We start from the raw sequence: 18,141 nt of genomic DNA, 5'->3' as shown, positions 1-18,141 counted from the left end.
GCAGCGGAATCCGAACCATCGAGGCGCAAGCGGTAACGCACCCGGTAGGTAGGCTTCCTAAACACCGGGTATAGGTCGCAAACCCGGAATCAGGAACTACAGTTCCAGAATTTGCAACTCCGGGGCTTTTTCTCCGTAAAAGGCCCAGGCTGACGGCCATCTTTGTAAAGGACAGCTGCAGGTTTGTTCGCCGCCATTGAGATTTATGGAGCAGTGGAGCACATGCGTGGCCATCTTTGCAAAAGAGCGAATGTGCGCGGGGCTTCAGGGTCCAGTGATGATCATCATAGGCTGTCCCTCCATCCTATGATGAGGCAATCCCTTGAATCGAGGATGGCTTGCTTTCACGTCAAAAAGTTCAGGCGTGTTTCAATGAAGGACTTAAAATTCCAGGTCCCGAACTAAATCTTGAAGGGTGGAAGATGCCTATGCGTGGATTTTTTTTAACGTGTGGTGGCCATTCAGGGACCAGTGAACCCAGCCAGAGTCAGCACCTTCAGGGGAGGAGAGGGAGGGGAACCAGTGAGTGTAGAACTGAACCCAGCCAGAGTCAGCACCTTCAGGGGAGGAGGACCAGTAAGTGTAGAACTGAACCCAGCCAGAGTCAGCACCTTCAGGGGAGGAGAGGGAGGAGGACCAGTAAGTTTAGAACTGAACCCAGCCAGAGTCAGCACCTTCAGGGGAGGAGAGGGAGGGGAACCAGTGAGTGTAGAACTCAACCCAACCAGAGTCAGCATCTTCAGGGGAGGAGAGGGGAACTAGTGAGTGTAGAACCGAAATAAAAATGCAGTAAATCACAGCAGGTGAGGCAGCATCTGTGGAGAGGAAGCAGGGTCGATGACCATTCGTCAGAACTGGAGAGTGTTCGAAAAGAACAGATTTTTAACAAGCACTGAAAGGGGAAGGTCTGTGATAGGTTGGAAGACAGGAGAGATTAGAGAGACAAAAGAGATGATCGCCCAAATTCAAATGGTAATTCCAGGAGTTAGAAAAACATTAGTCAAGATAGGGTGTGAATGATGGGATAATGACCAATTGCTTTAAGAGAGAGAAAAAGAAGAAACAGGCTCTTGGGTGGGGGGGGAATCCAAAATTGGCAGCAGTTATGCTCTGAAATTTTTGAACTCAATGTTGAGTCCAGGAGGCTGTAAAGTGCCTAAACAAAAGATGAGGTGCTGTTCCTCAAGCTTGCGTTCAGCTTCGTTGGAACAGTGTAGGAGACCAGAGAGACAGAGGTTGGAGTGGGAGTGCAGTGGAGAATTAAAACTACCTCTCCACAAATGCTGCCTGCCCTGCTGAGCTTTCCAGCATTTTCTGTTTTTATTCCAGATCCAAAATTGGGAGCAGAGGACAACCTGTCTTCAGATGTGCGATGTGTTTGAATTTCAAGATGGATGGACAGAGAGTGCATGGGATGGGGATTTACAGCTTTGGGGGAACAAGGGAGGAAATAATGTTCCATTCTGTTCTGTATTTCTGTCCCGTACTTGCAGTAATGATTTTTGTAAACTCCTTTTCCAGGGTGTTAAAAGGGGAGGGTTTGCAGATGAGAAACTCAAACCAAACATCAAGATCTGACGGAATCACTCGATTCATCAAGACTTGAATATTATCGGCCTTCAATATGGAAGGAGAAATGTTTGTCTATTCTGTCTGTGGGAACAGATTTCAAACATCAGTGTGACTGGAAAAGCACCGAGACACACATACCTGAGTGAGAGTGTTCCAGTGCACGGACTGTGGAAAGAGATTTAACCAGTTGCACAGCCTGAAAAAACATTGCACCATTCACAGCGGGGAGAAACTGTACACGTGTTGTGTGTGTGGACGAGGCTTCAACTGATCGTCCAACCTGGAGAGACACAACGACACCCGCACCATGGAGAAACTGTGGGAATGTGGGGACTGTGGGAAGAGATTTAATTACCAATCTGATCTGGAAATTCATCGGCGCAGTCACGGTGGGGAGAAGTCATTCACCTGCTCTGAGTGTGGAAGGGGATTCACTTTGAAATGCAATCTGCTGACACACCAGCGAGTTCACACTGGGGAGAGGCCATTTACCTGTTCCACGTGTGGGAAGGGATTCAGTCAGTCATCCCACCTGCTGACACATCAGCGAGTTCACACTGGGAAGAGGCCATTCACCTGCTCTGAGTGTGGGAAGGGATTCGCTGTGTCATCCCGCCTGCTGACACATCAGCGAGTTCACACTGGGGAGAAACCGTTCACCTGCTCCGTGTGTGGGAAGGGATTCACTACCTCATCCATCCTGCTGATGCACCAGCGACTTCACACTGGGGAGAGGCCGTTCATCTGCTCCAAGTCTGGGAAGGCATTCCTTCGGTCATTCCACCTGCTGAAACAGCAGCGAGTTCACACTGGGCAAAGGCCGTTCACCTGCTCCGTGTGTGGGAAGGGATTCACTCAGATATCCAACCTGCAGAGACATCAGCGAGTTCACAAGTGCCTGCAGGGTTTGGATTCTGCTGTTATCCCAGACTGATTCGTTCTGACAGCTGAGGTTTCTTTCTGCTGATATTGATTACCCCTATAAAGGGACTGTTTAATATTCTGGATATTGGACCAATTAGTCAATGGAAAAAGGGTCAGATAAAAATAATGCTGATTGTGTTTGCATCCATACTTCACTGTTTAAAGGGCTTCATTTACTGAAAGCTGCAACAAATGGAGCTAAACTTTGTTGAACCATTGATAAAATTAATTGAATCTGCAGGTTGGTTTTTGATTTCTCTGGGATGGAGCCGGACATGATTGCCTTGAAATACCGCCGCTGTCCAGTAGATGATACTGTTCCTCCAATTTGTGACTGAGAGGAGTGTGACTGCCCCCGAGAGCAGGAGGAATGAGGGCAGCTCAGGGTCAGATACTGAACATGCTGCACCCAACGGGGACATCACACACTGCCCTCTCCCTGGGGCAGCTCAGGGTCAGACACTGAATATACTGCACCCAACAGTGACATCACACACTGCCCTCTCTCTGGGGCAGCTCAGAGTCAGAACTTTGGGGTGGGAAGGGGAGGATCCAGTTGTGGACAATGTAGAAACTAATGACATATGTAGAGCTAGGAATGAGGTTCTGCTGAAAGAGTTTTGAGAGGTTTGGGTCCAAATGATAAAGCTGAACCTCAAAGATAATAATCTCTGGATTGTTACATGAGCCATACACCAATTGGTGTAGGGATAAGCAGATTGGAATGTTAAATGTGGTGTGGGAGGCAGGGGTTTTGCTTCATGGGGTACAAGGAAGCTGTTCTGCTGGGATGGGCTCCACTTGAATTGGGCAGAAACCAGTGTTGTGGTGAATGGAATAACTAGGGCAGTTAACATGGCTTTAAAACAATGAAGGTGGGTGGGGGGGAAGAGGGCACGGAGGAGGAGGATACATGAAAGTATACAGCACGGTTTAGATATGAGTAAAATTAATGAGATAGGTCAGGGCTCTAGAATAGAGCAGAGTTTTGGGTAAAAGTAAGCAGAGTGTTGAAGGAAGAGACAGAGTAACAAAGGTAATAGGTTATTACTGACTCAGGTGACCAGGGAAAAATAGAAAAAGTCAAAGCTAAAGGCATTATATCTGAATACACAAAGTATTCATAACAAAATAGATTAATTAATAGCGCAGATAGAAATTAATAGGTTTGATCTAACAGCAATTGCAGAGACATAGTAGCAAAGTGACTATGGTTGGGAACCAAATATTCCAGGATACGTAACTTTTAGAAGAGAGCAAAATGGAAAAGGAGGAGGAGTAGCCCTTATAATAAAGAATGGGATAAAGACAGAGGGAAAGGACCTTGGCTCATAAAATCAAGTAGAAGAATCAGTTTGGGTGGAGCTACAAAACAGCAAAGAGTAGGAAACATTGATGGCCACCAAATTGTAGTGGCACTGTATAAATCAGGAAATTGGTGGTGCATAAAACAAAGGTAATACAATAATCATGGGGGACTTTAACCTGCATATAGACTGGGCAAACCAAATTTACAGTAATAGCATGGAGGATGAATTCATGGAAGGTATACAAGAAATTTTTCCAGATCAGCATGTTGAGGAACCAACTAGAGAACCGGCTATTTCAGATCTAGTATTGTGCAATAAGAAACGGTTAATTTATAACCTTGTAGTAAAGGGACCCATAGGGAAGAGTGACCATAATATGATAGAATTTTACATTAAGTTTGAAAGTGATTTATTTAAATCCAAAACTAGGGTCTTAAATCTAAACAAAGGAAACTATGTGGGTATAAGGGGAATCTGGCTAAGGTAGATTGGGGAACTACATTAAAAGCTATAGCGGTAGTAAAGCAATAGCTAGCATTAATACATAATTTACAACCAAATTATATTCCTTTAATGCACAAAAACCCCACAGGAAAAGTGATCCAACCGTGTCTAACAAGAGAAGTTAAAGTTAGTGTTAGATGAAAGGTATAATGTTGCCAAAAAGAGAAGTAAGCTTGAGGATTGAAGATTTTAGAATTCAGCAAAGGAGGACCAAGAAATTGATAAACAAGGGTGTTGTGGGAAAAACATCACTCAAGTCACTTATCATCCACAATACGAGAGTTATTTAATGCAAGTATGCAGAGGAGAGCGTTCGGCGTCCTGAAGTCTCTCAACTTTACAGTGGTTGTGGCAATGTATTTATACATAATCAAGTGGAAGTGAAACTCAGTCGTTGAAAAGGATGCTGACAGTTGCTCAATTGTTAATCAAGTAAGTTTTAGCAGATGTATGCTGTTACCTCAATTGTCTTGGGTTTGCCCATTGCCTCGAATAAAGTTTCATCTTTACCCATTGTCTCTGTAACAAGGTTTCATCTTTAACCATTGTCTCTGTAACAAGGTTTAATCTTTACCCATTGTCTCTGTAACAAGGTTTCATCTTTACCCATTGTCTGTGTAACAAGGTTTCATCTTTAACCATTGTCTCTGTAACAAGGTTTAATCTTTACCCATTGTCTCTGTAACAAGGTTTCATCTTTACCCATTGCCTCTGTAACAAGGTTTAATCTTTACCCATTGTCTCTGTAACAAGGTTTCATCTTTACCCATTGTCTCTGTAACAAGGTTTCATCTTTACCCATTGTCTCTGTAACAAGGTTCCATCTTTACCCATTGCCTCTATAACAAGGTTTCATCTTTACCCATTATCTCTGTAACAAGGTTTCATCTTTACCCATTGTCTCTATAACAAGGTTCCATCTTTACCCATTGTCTCTGTAACAAGGTTCCATCTTTACCCATTATCTCTGTAACAAGGTTTCATCTTTACCCATTGCCTCTGTAACAAGGTTTCATCTTTACCCATTATCTCTGTAACAAGGTTCCATCTTTACCCATTGTCTTTATAACAAGGTTTCATCTTTACCCATTGCCTCTGTAACAAGGTTTCATCTTTACCCATTGCCTCTGTAACAAGATATCTTGAAACGTCTTTATACCAACTGTTACTTATTAACTGCTGACCTGATGCTTGTGTCATTTGGCCAAGCTTCCCATCATGCCTTGTAATTATGGTGGCAGTCTAATATATGGCTTCCAATGTAGCTACAGTGTTTTAAAACAACATTCCCATTAACCATGTGCTTCCCACATCAATCCCTCCGTGACCCTGCTCAGGAATCCTTTCCATGCCCAACAGCCACACCCAGATGTTCTACCTATGGTTTCATATCCAGGGATCCTCTGGACAGCCACAAGTGTTGCATCCTGACTATTGAACCTCTTGCGGCATCACCAGTGTCCTACTGACCTGGCTATGTTTGGGTTTAAACTACCATTATGTATACCCTATCTCTAGCTGCATAATGCCTTTCCTTTCTTGGATTGCTCTAAATACTTTTGATACAGGCCTGGTTTGAGAGGTGTGCTTTTCCCTCCTTCCCTTACTCAGTTTATTGCTTTAGCCAATATTTTGGCTTTCCTTCACCGGGCCCATCCACAGATGTCATGAAGGAGATATACAGCAATCGACAATTGAATCACCACTAACACATGAAATGTTACGTGGATCTACAGATGGATCTGAATGTTCAGCCCCCAGTCCCATAAGTCATCCCACCAAGTGGTGACCTTGTTCTGTTGCTGGAGTGCGTACTACCTCTTCTGGGACTCGGCAATCTTTTTCCGTAGCTCCACCATGAGTTCTGGCATCGTACCCAAATTTGCTGATGTAGTTTGGTTGTTCTTTCTTCATGCCTTCAGACACCTGGAATGAAGTGGACTCTCGTCTGTGTATATTGATCAGTTCTTCTTATCCAATCCTCACCGGTACCTCTGGGGTGAAACAGAACACCGGGCTGGGGATCTCACAGATCTGGTCTGTGTACTCAAAAGTTTTCTGGTTAGTAGTTACACTGTACTCTCCTTTGTTGACATAAGTAACCCACGTTGCTGTTAAACCGGCTCTAATGGCCTCTATAATACAGTTGATCCCATTCTTTAATATTTTAAATCCACAGGCTGTAATTGGGTCAAAACTCATTTTCTGAGGGCAAGTTGTTGTTCCCTGATGGGTGGCACAACCTTGCAACTTGGTTCCCACTAAACTATGTCCATATGTTACTGCATAAGGTAATGTCTCATGGTACGTTATGTATGTATTTCCCTAAATTATTCCGATGTTTTGGACTCAATATACCTCTCGAGGCTCTGTTCCAGTACAATCATTGGTATTGCAAGTACCAGTCCCAGCAGACTGCCACCGTTCACTTTACATTCAGTTTGGGTGGGGTATACCCACACCATTCCCTTGAGTTGGCATCCTGGGATAGTTTCCCTTTGATGGGATAGATTAGCCAATTGCTCATTGCTAATCCATAAGGGCACCTCACCTTTCATTATCTGGGCAAAATTTTTCCTGGTTTGTGCATTACACAATTTCCAAATGTGCTATAAGCATCATTCCTTGCAGTATCCTCAGAGGCCTTCTGGTCTTCCTTAATAATTTTATTCATGGTTTGGGCATGTGCCTCGAGAACAGTAGCCATGTCCTGAAGCTGACCGGTAAGGACCTGATCCTCAGTCAATTGGGAGTCCTGGTTCTGATTCTTCTCCCATAGAATTTCTTTAATTCTGGAGCCCAGAATATTTCTGTCCTGGGTTGCGAAATCAATCGTATTAGCTATTGAGGTTCCAGTGTTAAATATGGCCACCACATTATTAAGCATATCTCTCCTGTTCGCCGTTTGTAGTGTTGGCCTGGGGCACGGCCGTTCCCTTTAACCCCTTGTTCCAGAACTTGTCTGCTTAGTTTTTGAGACTGCTTTTGGGTTTTATTTGAGCACCACTGGGGAAGTCCTATGCTTGTCAAGTCTAGTATCATGGGTGCCAAATCATGGTGTACGTTATCATACATTACATTTCCTGTTGGGACCAAAACCAATCCATTTTTCGGTTCCAAAGTTTGCTTTAGGCATCTTCCCTGGAATACCAGGAGGAGGATCCCAAGTTCTTCCAGGATGATGTTCAGTCGTCGTATCCTTTATCTGCAACAAAATAATTATGGCATTGGCTGGTGGCCCTCCTTTTGTCTGAAACAGATTTTCATTCCATTTCAAATGGTTTTATCTGTGACCAGTGTTTCCAGCAACGCCCTTCTCTCATGTCTAAGCATACACACATTTCACGAGTGATGAGAACCTGAAATGGATCCTTCCAATGGTGTAACCTCCACCTCACAACTCTCCTCTTCTTGTACTACTGACTCACACTTAAGCCCTGTCCCTTAAGTCAAAACTCCAGTTGTAGGGTTCACCCCAAGGTCTTGAATAATTTAAACGGATTTATCTTTGGGAGTAAGCACTGCTTCCCAGGCTGCCCTCAACTTTCCTGTGTTCAATAGTTCTACTAAAGTATGCTGGGTGTGTAATATGGTCTGTCCGACCTTCAAAACTGGCTCACTGACACGAACTGCCCAGGTGGCACAATCTAAGGCCGCTACACATCAAGGTAGTCCAGCCACTACCGGTGATTGGTGGGTGGAGTAATAGGCTACTGGTCATTTCCTATTTCCATGTTCTTGTACCAGTATAGCATTGTAAAAATCTCATTCATTATCACAGTAGAGGTGGAACGATTTATTCGTATCGCGCAACCCCAAAGCTGGGGCACTGGTCAGGGCTTGCTTCACTTGCATATATACCAAGTCCTGTTCTGGTCCCCAGGTGGCTGGTTGTAATGGGGCTTCCCTCCTTTTATGAGATCCTGAATGGGGGCCACTAAGGATGTGAACCTTGGGATAGAAATCCGGCAATAGTTAAAAAGTTCTGAAACTTGCCTGACTCCCCTTACATTAATTGGCCTGAACATTTCTTTGCTGTCCGTTGGTCAACAGACATAGCCCTATGCCGTTGTTGGATGGTATGTCCCAAGTATTGCATGGAAGTCTGACCTATCTGTGTCTTTTTGAGGCTTACTTGCAGTCCTGATTTACGTTTCATGTTCCCCGTGGTAATTGGCCAGATAGCCTATCTCTGCCTTGCGTCTATATGGAACCCAGCTCTTCTAATACATCCATCCCTAAAATAATTTCTTCATTATTGGGGCACTTGGTTCTGATCTTCCTTTTAGTACTGCGGTGCCTTTTTCACATTTTACTGAATTTAATTTTTCATTAAGTACTTCGTTTCCTTTTTCTAATTATTTTCTTATTTATTTTTCCTCATTTTCTTTTCTCATTCTTTGACATTCGTCCCCATCTTTACTCATTGTCCCTGTAACAAGTTTCATCTTTACCCATTGTCTGTGGAGCAAGGTATCATCTTTACTTATTGTCCCTCTAACAAGGTTTCATCTTTACCCATTGTCTGTGTAGCAAGGTTTCATCTTTACCCATTGACTGTGTAACAAGGTTTCATCTTTACCCATTGTCCCTGTAACAAGATTTCATCTTTGCCCGTTGTTCCTCGAGCAAGGTTTCATCTTTACCCATTGTCTGTATAACAAGAATCATCTTTACCCATTGTCTGTATAACAAGAATCATCTTTACCCATTGTCTATGCAACAAGAATCATCTTTACCCATTGCCTGTGTAACAAGTTTTCATCTTTACCCATTGTCTCCGCAACAAGTTTTCATCTTTACCCATTGTCAGTGCAACAAGATTTCATCTTTACCCATTGTCTGTGTAACAAGAATCATCTTTACCCATTGTCTATGCAACAAGAATCATCTTTACCCATTGCCTGTGTAACAAGAATCATCTTTACCCATTGTCTGTGTAGCAAAGTTTCATCTTGACCCATTGTCCCTGTAACAAGATTTCATCTTTGCCCGTTGTTCCTCGAACAAGGTTTCATCTTTACCCATTGTCTGTGTAACAAGAATCATCTTTACCCATTGTCTATACAACAAGAATCATCCTTACCCATTGTCTATATAACAAGAATCATCTTTACCCATTGTCTATATAACAAGAATCATATTTACCCATTGTCTGTGTAGCAAAGTTTCATCTTTACCCATTGTCCCTGTAACAAGATTTCATCTTTGCCCGTTGTTCCTCGAACAAGGTTTCATCTTTACCCATTGTCTATACAGCAAGAATCATCTTTACCCATTGTCTATACAACAAGAATCATCTTTACCCATTGTCTGTATAACAAGAATCATCGTCACCCATTGTCAATATAACAAGAATCATCTTTACCCATTGTCTATATAACAAGAATCATCTTTACCCATTGTCTGTATAACAAGAATCATCTTTACCCATTGTCTATATAACAAGAATCATCTTCACCCATTGTCTGTATAACAAGAATCATCTTTACCCATTGTCTGTATAACAAGAATCATCTTTACCCATTGTCTGTATAAAAAGAATTATCTTCACCCATTGTCTATATAACAAGAATCATCTTTACCCATTGTCTGTATAACAAGATTCATCTTTACCCATTGTCTATACAACAAGAATCATCCTTACCCATTGTCTATATAACAAGAATCATCTTTACCCATTGTCGATATAACAAGAATCATCTTTACCCATTGTCTATATAACAAGAATCATCTTCACCCATTGTCAATATAACAAGAATCATCTTTACCCATTGTCTGTATAACAAGAATCATCTTTACCCATTGTCTGTATAACAAGATTCATCTTTACCCATTGTCTATACAACAAGAATCATCCTTACCCATTGTCTATATAACAAGAATCATCTTTACCCATTGTCAATATAACAAGAATCATCTTCACCCATTGTCAATATAACAAGAATCATCTTTACCCATTGTCAATATAACAAGAATCATCTTCACCCATTGTCAATATAACAAGAATTATCTTCACCCATTGTCTATATAACAAGAATCATCTTTACCCATTGTCTGTATAACAAGATTCATCTTTACCCATTGTCTATATAACAAGAATCATCTTCACCCATTGTCAATATAACAAGAATCATCTTCACCCATTGTCAATATAACAAGAATTATCTTCACCCATTGTCTATATAACAAGAATCATCTTTACCCATTGTCTGTATAACAAGATTCATCTTTACCCATTGTCTATATAACAAGAATCATCTTCACCCATTGTCTATATAACAAGAATCATCTTTACCCATTGTCTGTGTAACAAGGTTTCATCTTTACCCATTGTCAGTGCAACAAGCTTTCATCTTTACCAATTGTCTGTGCAGCAAGGTTTCATCTTTATCCATTGTCTGTATAACAAGAATCATCTTTACCCATTGTCTATATAACAAGAATCATCTTTACCCATTGTCTGTATAACAAGGATTCATCTTTACCCATTGTCTATATAACAAGAATCATCTTTACCCATTGTCTATATAACAAGAATCATCTTTACCCATTGTCTGTGTAACAAGAATCATCTTTACCCATTGTCTGTATAACAAGAATCATCTTTACCCATTGTCTGTGTAACAAGAATCATCTTTACCTATTGTCTGTGTAACAAGAATCATCTTTACCCATTGTCTATAAATAACAAGAATCATCTTTACCCATTGTCTATATAACAAGAATCATCTTTACCCATTGTCTGTATAACAAGGATTCATCTTTACCCATTGTCTATATAACAAGAATTATCTTTACCCATTGTCTATATAACAAGAATCATCTTTACCCATTGTCTGTATAACAAGGATTCATCTTTACCCATTCTCTGTGTAACACGGTTTCATCTTTACCCATTGTCTGTGTAACAACGTTTCATTTTACCCATTGTCTCTGTGACAAGGTTTCATCTTTACCCATTGTTTCTGTAACAAGGTATTATGAAATATCTTTATACCAACTGTTACTTATTAACTGCTGACCTAATGCTTTTGACATTTGTCTAAGCTTCCCATCATGCTTTGTAATTATGGGGGCAGTCTAATATGTGACTTCCAACATAGCTACAGTGTTTTAAAACAACATTCCCATTAACTATCTGCTTCCCACATCAATCCCTCCCGTGTCCCTGGTCACCAATCCTTTCTGTGCCCAACAGCCACACCCAGATGTTCTACCTATGGATTCATATCCAGGGATCCTCTGGACAGCCACGAGTATTGCATCCTGACTATTGAACCTCTTGCGGCATCCCAGTGTCCTAATGACCTGGCTATGTCTGGGTTTAAACTACCATTACGTATTCCCTATCTCTAGCTGCATAATGCCCCACCCTTTTTGGATTGCTATAAGTAGTTTGATATGGGCCTGGTTTGAGAGATGTGCTTTTCCCTCCTTCCCTTCCTCAGGTTATTGTTTTCGCCAATATTTTTGCTTTCCTTCACCGGGCCCATCCACAGATGTCATGAACGAGATATACAGCAATCAACAATTGAATAACCACTAACACATGCAATGTTATGTGTATCCACAGATGGATCTGAATGTTCAGCCCCAAGTACCATAAGTCATCCCACCAAGTGGTGACCTTGTTCTGTTGCTGGAGTGTGTACTACCTCTTCTGGGACTTGGCAGTCTTTTTCTGTAGCTCCATCATGTGTTCTGGCATCGTACCCAAATTTGTTGATGTAGTTTGCGAGTTCTTTCTTGCTGCCTTCAGACACCTGGATTGAAGTGGACTCTCATCTGTGTATATTGATCAGTTCTTCTCATCCAATCCTCACCGGTACTTCTGGGGTGAAACAGAACAGCGGGCTGGGGATCTCACAGATCTGGCATCTGTACTCAAAAGTTTTCTGGTTAGTAGTTACACTGTACTCTCCTTTGTTGACATAAGCAATCCGCGTTGCTGTTAAACCGGCTCTAATGGCCTCTATAGTACAGTTGATCCCATTCTTTAATATTTTAAATCCACAGGCCGCAATTAGGTCAAAACTCATTTTCTGAGAGCAAATTGTTGGATGGCACAACCTTGCAACTTGGTTCCCACTAAACAATGTCTATATGTTACTGCATAGGGCAATGTCTCATGGTACGTTATGTATGTATTTCACTTCATGATTCTGATGTTTTGGACTCGATATACCTCTCGAGGCTCTGTTCCAGTACAATCACTGGTATTGCAAGTACCAGTCCCAGCAGACTGCCACCGTTCACTTTACATTCAGTTTGGGTAGGGTATACCCACACCATTCTCCTGATTTGGCATCCTGGGATAGTTTCCCTTTGACGGGATAGATTAGCCAATTGCTCATTGCTAATCCATAAGGGCACCTCACCTTCCATTATCTGCGCTAATTTTTTCCTGGTCTGTTCTATCACCTAATTTCCAAATCTGCTATAAACATCATTCCTTGCAGCATCGTCAGAGGCTCTATGGTCCTCCTTAAAAATGTTATTCATGGTTTGGCAGTAGCCATGACCTGAAGCTGACCAGTAAGGACCTGATCTTCAGTCAATTGGGAGTCCTGGTTCTGATGCTGCTCCCTTGGAATTTATTTAATTCTGGAGCCAAGGTCTCTAATTTTACAGGGTTACTAAATCAATCATATTAACTATTGAGGTTCCAGTGTTAAATATGGCCACCACATCATTAAGCGTAGCTCTCCTGTTCGCAATTTGTAGTCTTGGCCCGGGGCACGGCTGTTCCCTTTAACCTCTTGTTCTAGAACTTGTCTGCTTAGTTTTTGGGACAGCTTCTGGGTTTTATTAGAGTGCTACCGGGGAAGACCTATGCTGTCAAGTCTAGAACCACGGGTACCAAATCACGGTGTACGTTATCATACATTACATTCCCTGTCGGGACTAAAACAAACTCATTCTTTGGATCCAGTGTTTGCTTTGGACATCTTCCATGGAATACCAGGAGGAGGATCCCAAGTTCTTCCAGGATGATGTTCAGTCACCGTATCCTTTATCTGCAACAAAATAATTATGGCATCGACTGGTGGCCCTCCTATTGTCTGAAACAGATTTTGATTCCATTTCAAACGGTTTTACCTATGACCAGTGTTTCCAATGATGCCCTCCTCCCATGTCTATGCATACACGCGTATCACTAGTAATGAGAACCTGAAATGGATCCTTCCAATGGTGTAACCTCCATCTCACAACTCTCCTCTTCTTCTACTACTGACTCACACTTATGCTCTGTCCCTTGAGTCAAAACTCATGTTGCAGGGTTCACCCCAAGGTCTTGAATAATTTGAACGCATTTATCTTTGGGAGTGAGCACTGCTTCCCAGGCTGCCCTCAACTTTTCTGTGTACAATAGTTCCACTAAAGTATGATGGGTGTGTAATATGGTTTGTCCGACCCTCACGTCTGGCTCACTGACGCGAACTGCCCAGGCGGCACAATCTAAAGCCGTGACACATCAAGGTAGTCTGGCCACTACTGGTGATTGGCGGGTGGAGTAATAGGCTACTGGTCATTTCCTATCTCCATGTTTTTGTACCAATATAGATTTGTAAAAATCTCATTCATTATCACAGTAAAGGTGGAACGATTTATTCATATAGGGGCAACCCCAAAGCTGCGGCACTGGCCAGGGCTTGCTTCACTTGCATATATACCAAGTCCTGTTCCAGTCCCCAGGTGACTGATTGTAATGGGGCTTCCCTCCTTTTATGAGATCCTGAATGGGGGCCACTAAGGATGTGAACCTTGGGATAGAATTCTGGCAATAGTTAAAATGTCCTGAAACTTGTCTGTCTCTCCTTACATTAATTAGTCTGAGCATTTCTTTGATTGCTGTCCGGTGGTCAACAAACATAGCCTTATGCCGCAGTTGGATGGTATGTCCCAAGTATTGCATGGAAGTCTGACCTATCTGTGCCTTTTTGAGGCTTACTTTCAGTCCTGATTTATGTTTCATTTTCCCCGTGTATTGGCCAGAAAGCCTTCCTCTGCCTTGCATCTATAGGGAACCCAGCTCTTCTAATATATCCATCCCTAAAATAGTCTCTTCATTATTGGGTCACTTGGTTCTGATCTCCCTTTTAGTACTGTGGCACTTTTGACACTTACCTTTTTTACTTCATTTAATTTTTCATTTAGTTCTTCTTATTTCTTTTTCCTCGTTTTCTTTTCTCATTCTTTCATGACTTTCTTCCCCATCTCTACACATTCTTGAATGCGCATGACAGAGTATTACAATTGCTTTATCTACCTTATTCCACCATTCCCTCTGGCACTTTGGACTTCTCTTCGGATACCATCCTCCTTTCTCTATCTTTACCTTAATCTTATCACACTTTCTCAACAGATACTCTGTTATCCGATCCTGAAGGTCCCCTGGTGCATCAGTCATTTTGATAACTGACCCCAGAACCAGTTACTCGCAAGTCTATGACGAGACTTGTCATCGACATTTTTAAGGCTGGTCATGTTACTTCCTTTGCTTAGGTTTCTGTGACTCTCATAACCCTTTAGCGCAGGCTGCCTTCTCGCACGTGGTCATCGAGGCTCCATATTGTTTGCAAATCCCTGTTAGCCTGGCAAAACCACTGAGGAGATCGACAGACCAAACTATGGGTAGTATATTAATTCTACTTGCTCGCTTTTCTGTTGGTCTCCCAGGGTTTCCATCTCCAGACTTTCAGTGGATCCTGCCAATTGTGCCAATTGTTATGATGAAACCATCACGCAAAGTCACATATAGTCTACGATATGAAAATTCGTTAATACAAGCATGCAGGGAAAGTGTTCAACATCCCAAAGTCAAGTTCTGAAGTCTCTCAACTTTACATTGGTTGTGGCAATGTATTTATACATAATTAAGCAGAAGTGAAACACGACCGTTGACAAGGATGCTGATAGTTGCTCAATTGTTAATCATCAAAGCTTTTACCTCAACTGTCTTATGTTTTCCCATTGCCTCTGTAACATGGTTTCACGCTTAACCATTTCCTCCGAAACAAGGTTTCATCTTTACCCATTGTTTCCATAACAAGGTTTCAATTTTATCCATTGCCTCTGTAACAAGGTTTCATCTTTACCCATTACCTCTGTAACAAGCTTTCATGAAACATTTTTACAGCAACTGTTACTTATTAACTGCTGACACGATGCTTCTGTCTGTTTTGGCCAAGCTTCCCATCATGCCTTGTAATTATGGTGGCAGTCTAATATATGGCTTCCAACATCGCTACAGTGCTTTAAAACAACCTTCCCATTAAACCTGTGCTTCCCACATCAGTGAAAGTGAAAGTAGAATATGAGAGTAAATTAACGAGAGACATAAAAACAAACTGCAAAAGCTTCGATAGGTATATAAAAAAGGAAAGATTAGCAAAAGTAAATATGGTTGAGACAGGAGACAGGAGACATTATAATGGAGAATAAGGAAATGGCAGATAAATTAAACAAATACTTTGTGTCTGTCAACATGAAAGTTGACCCAAAAAACTTGGGGAAATAGCTAGCGAGAAAGAGAGACTTTAAAAATTTGGCATTGGTAAAAAAAACTGGTACTGGAGAAATTATTGGGACTGAAAGCCAAAAGATTCGCTGGACCTGTTGGCCTACATCCTAGGGTTTTGAAAAAGGCAGCTATAGAAATAGTGGATACATTGGCTGTCATTTTCCAAAATTCCATAGATTCAAGAATGGTTCCCATGGATTGGAAGGTAGCAAATGTAGCCTAGCTATTTAAGAAAGGAAGGAAAGAGAAAACAGAGAACTACAGACCAGTTAGCCTGACATCAGTAGTAGGGAAAATGCTCGATTACATTATTAACAACATGGTAACAGGCACTTAGAGAATAATAAAATTGGGCAAAGTCAACGCGGCTTTATGAAAGGGAAATCATGTTTGGCAAATCTGTTTTTTGAGGTTGTAACTAGCAGAATAGATAAGGGGAAACTAGTAGATGTGCTGAATTTGGATTTTCAGAAGGCATTCAATAAGGTGCCATACAAGGTTATTAAACAAAATGAGAGCTCATGGGATTGGGGGTAACATAGTAGCATGGATTGAGGATAGGTTAATGGACAGAAAACAGAGAGTAGGAATAAACAGTTAATTTTCAGGTTGGCAGGCTGTAACTGGTGCAGTACGACAAGGATTGTTCTTGGGCCTCAGCAAATAACAATATATATCAATGATTTGGGCGAGAGGACCAAATGTTATATATCCAAGTTTGCTGATGATACAAAGCTCGGTGGAATGCAAGTTGTGAGGAGGGTGCAAATAGGCTTCAAGGGGTATATAGTGAATGAGTGGGAACATGGCAAATGGAATATAATGTGCAGAAATGTGAAATTATTCACTTTGCTAAGAAAAATAGAGAAGCACAGTACTTTTTAAATGGCGAGAAAATTGGTGTTGAGAGGAACCTGGGTGTCCTTATACAAGAATCACTGAAAGTTAACATGCAGGTACAACACGCAATTAAGAGAGCAAATTATATGTTGGTCTTCATTACATGATGATTTAAGTATGAGTAATGCATCTTACTGCAATTATATAGGGCCCTGGTGAGACCACATCTGGAGTATTTTGCACAGTTTTGATCTCCTTTCCTAAGGAAGAATGTACTTGCCATAGAGGGAGTGCAACGAAGATTCACCAGACTGTTTCCTGGGATGAGCGATTGTCCTGTGAGGAGCGATTGAGTAGTGTAGACCTACATTCTCTAGTGTTTTGAGGAATAAGACGGGATCTCATTGAAACCAGCAAAATTCTTACAGGGCTTGATAGGTTAAATGCAGAGGATGTTCCCCCAGGCTAGGGAGTCTAGAAGCAGGGGTCTTAGTCTCAGAACAAGGGCTCAGAAATTTAGGACTGAGATGAGGAGAAATTTCTTCACTCAGAGGGTTGTGAAGCTTTGGAATTCTCTACTCCAGAGGGCTGTGGATGTTCATTTGTTGAGTATATTCAAAGCAGGCATCGATATATTTTTGGATCTTAAAGGAATAAAGAGATATGGGGATAGTGCAGGAAAGTGGAATTGAGGTAGAGGATCAGCCATGATCATATTGAATGGTGGTGTAGGCTCGAATGGCCGAATGCCCTACTCCTGCACCTATTTTCTATGTTTCTTTGTTTCTATGAATGGGACCTTGAGGTCCGGTGTCGATTGATGAAAATTCGGCGCCAGGATCAATTGGTCACAGACCCTTTTCCCGAATTAATTGATCTCTGATCACTCTGAGCAAAGGCGAGCCACTCCCCGCCATGGCCAGTGATTCTGGCAGAGGAATGTTCGCTTTTAGAGCCCGCAACAAATGGCTTTCACCCACTGGTGGACTTTCTGGGTTTACTTGGTTGCAGTCAAGCTGCAATAATCTGAATCTACGCAGCATCTCTAACACTATGCTGGGACGGCATTGTAATATCAGCCAAAGGTAGCACATGGGCCTCAGACACAGACTCAGAGAGCCTCCCAGTACCACATGCATTCATTGCCCACACCAACCCCACTGTAGTATCCGCCAAAGGCAGCACATAGGCCACAGACACAGATTGAGAGAGCTCTCAGTACCACATGGTTTCATTCCCTGCACCAGTCCCATTGTGGTCTCTCTCAGGGGTATTTCCTGCCCCTTTTGCAAGGTCTGGAATATTTTCCGTGATGTGGGTCGATAATATAAAGAACTACCGCTGATTTTATGAGATAATAAAGCAAGACGGATGGAGCTTACCAATCCCAGCACAACATGTCCCCTCTGTACAGTGCATGGAGACATGAGGCAGACACCGAGACTTCCTTCATGTGGACCGTGG

General features: G+C 41.9%; 1 pseudogene; it reads left to right on the top strand.

Annotated features, from left to right (window-relative positions):
• The window catches only part of LOC139274159 (zinc finger protein 850-like), a 360,216-nt pseudogene that overhangs the window by 286,525 nt on the left and 55,550 nt on the right, over positions 1 to 18,141 (top strand).

This window comes from Pristiophorus japonicus, chromosome 9 (genome assembly GCF_044704955.1).
Source record: "Pristiophorus japonicus isolate sPriJap1 chromosome 9, sPriJap1.hap1, whole genome shotgun sequence".
NCBI lineage: Eukaryota > Metazoa > Chordata > Chondrichthyes > Pristiophoridae > Pristiophorus > Pristiophorus japonicus.
The sequence above is the reverse complement of the archived record's forward strand: the minus strand, read 5'-3'. Positions and strand labels throughout refer to the sequence as shown.